Source organism: Anopheles funestus, assembly GCF_943734845.2.
Source record: "Anopheles funestus chromosome X unlocalized genomic scaffold, idAnoFuneDA-416_04 X_unloc_134, whole genome shotgun sequence".
NCBI lineage: Eukaryota > Metazoa > Arthropoda > Insecta > Diptera > Culicidae > Anopheles > Anopheles funestus.
In genome coordinates, this window is record NW_026045077.1 from 10,001 (window position 1) to 12,746 (window position 2,746).

Below are 2,746 nucleotides of genomic sequence, written 5' to 3' on the forward strand. Positions count from 1 at the left end.
ATTTAGCTGCGGTCTTCATCGATCCATGAGCCGAGTGATCCCCTGCCTAGGGTTTTATAGTAAGGTTCCCAATGTAACACAATCCCGGTGGTACGTCCAAAGACTAACTTTCTGACTAAGTTGTCTTTATTACCCAATAGTCCCAGGCCTTGTGACTTGTGGCTCATGTCTACGCCCATGGCCACCATTCGCTAAGATAGTTTTGAAGTCACTTTGAAGGCCCAGGAACAACTCTCTTAGCACATCGGTTAACCTGGCGCCGCAGTCAACTCATGTGCTTGGATCGGATCGAGCTATTGAGTATTGGGCCTGCATACTCGCTCATCCGTATCCTTTGCGTACCGCCCCATGGCCCTTGTATGTCTGCACCACAGTTCCTGTTCGTTCCGTGCCTATGGCCGGATACGTATTGCACATCGGTATACCTGTCGCTACTCAGGCAACTCGTGTGCGTGGATTGGATCGAGCTCATGGGGTGTGTAGAGATTCCATGTTATAATTGCAAGTCCATATCCACTTTATAGGTTAAAGTCATAAGTTGTGATTGCACAACCATACTTCATAAGAGTTTAATAACTCTTCAACTAACTTTCGTTCTGGTGTCTTGGTATCAAATCGCATAAGACACAAGATTCTACTGGCCAAATAGAATCTAGCACATTGGTTAACCTGGCGCCGCAGTCAACTCATGTGCTTGGATCGGATCGAGCTATTGAGTATTGGGCCTGCATACTCGCTCATCCGTATCCTTTGCGTACCGCCCCATGGCCCCGTCCTTAGAGTTAATGACTAATAGGCTTAACTCTTTGTATGTCTGCACCACAGTTCCCGTTCGTTCCGTGCCGTGGCCGGATACGTATTGCACAACAGTAGATACCATCACCTGACGTATCTAACACACCACTATTGTAACTCGTCGTCGAAGGACCTTTCAAGTGCCTGATGGCCAGGGGAGCTCTTACACGGCACGGAGACACAGTGATGCTCGCCCATCACAGTGTACAACGATCGAGTTTGCTTAAGTGTCTGGGTACCTACACACCAGACACAATGCAATGGCCACGGATCCACACAAGGCACATCACATGCAGAAAGCTTCACCAGATTATGACACATACCACACTCTTGTAACTCGTCGTCGAAGGGGCGTTCAAAGTGCCTTACGGCTAGGGGAGATCTAGCACGGCACGGAGACACAGTGATGGTTGCCCATCAAAGTGTACAACGATCGAGTTTGCTTTCCGCGCAAGCGTTCTAAGTGTCTGGGTACCTACACACCAGACACAATGCAATGGCCACGGATCCACACAAGGCACATCACATGCAGAAAGCTTCACCAGATTCTGACACATACCACACTCTTGTAACTCGTCGTCGAAGGGGCGTTCAAAGTGCCTTACGGCTAGGGGGGATCTAGCACGGCACGGAGACACAGTGATGGTCACCCATCAAAGTGTACAACGATCGAGTTTGCTTTCCGCGCAAGCGTTCTAAGTGTCTGGGTATCTAAGCACCAGACACAATGCAATGGCCACGGATCCACACAAGGCACATCACATGCAGAAAGCTTCACCAGATTCTGACACATACCACACACATGCAACTCGTCGTCGAAGGGGCGTTCAAGTGCCTTACGGCTAGGGGAGATCTAGCTCGGCACGGGGACACAGTGATGGTCACCCATCAAAGTGTACAACGAACGAGTTGGCTTTCAACAAATTCTGACACATAGCAAGCGAGCGACCGAGCTACACCGAAGGCAGCCCATGGTTGGTCACTCGCGGACGATCATCAGTAATGATCCTTCCGCAGGTTCACCTACGGAAACCTTGTTACGACTTTTACTTCCTCTAAATCATCAAGTTCGGTCAACTTCAGCCATGCCAGCTGCAGCTCACGAAGGAACCGCGGAAGGTAAGCCTCCAGAAACCTCACTAAATAATCCATCGGTAGTAGCGACGGGCGGTGTGTACAAAGGGCAGGGACGTAATCAGCACTAGCTAATGACTAGTGCTTACTAGAAATTCCAGGTTCATGGGGACCGTTGCAGTCCCCAATCCCGACTAGATGGGCATTTTAGTGATTTCCCGTTCCTCTCGGAATGGGGGCGCCTATTGGCGAGAACACGCTGCGACCCACATTGTAGCACGCGTGCAGCCCAGAACATCTAAGGGCATCACGGACCTGTTATCGCTCATTCTCAGCTTGCTAAACACAAGTTGTCCCGCTAAGCAGGGCAAACGTAGCCGACGACCGCCCGTGAAGGCGCCGCCCGGCTGTAACGTCAGGTGCGCCCGGAGGCGCACTGCTGACAGCGTTCTAGTTAGCATGTTTGAGTCACGTTCGTTATCGGAATTAACCAGACAAATCATTCCACGAACTAAGAACGGCCATGCACCACTACCCTTAAATTTGAGAAAGAGCTATCAATCTGTCTTACCTCGATAAGTTTGGACCTGGTAAATTTTCCCGTGTTGAGTCAAATTAAGCCGCAAGCTCCACTTCTTGTGGTGCCCTTCCGTCAATTCCTTTAAGTTTCAACTTTGCAACCATACTTCCCCCGGAACCCGATTTTGGTTTCCCGGAAGCGACTGAGAGCACCGAATAGGGGTAGCGTCTCCCAATTGCTAATTGGCATCGTTTACGGTTAGAACTAGGGCGGTATCTAATCGCCTTCGATCCTCTAACTTTCGTTCTTGATTAAAGAAAGCATCCATGGCAAACGCTTTCGCTTCAGTTGGTCCTA

General features: G+C 50.0%; 1 non-coding gene across 1 annotated transcript in view; it reads right to left on the bottom strand.

Annotated features, from left to right (window-relative positions):
- The window catches only part of LOC125772887 (5.8S ribosomal RNA), a 158-nt gene extending 104 nt beyond the window's left edge, over positions 1 to 54 (bottom strand). The window contains exon 1 of the ribosomal RNA XR_007419728.1: positions 1 to 54. This exon is cut by the window's left edge and continues 104 nt beyond it. This is a non-coding gene — a ribosomal RNA (5.8S ribosomal RNA).
- Between the last annotated feature and the right edge of the window lie 2,692 nt (positions 55 to 2,746).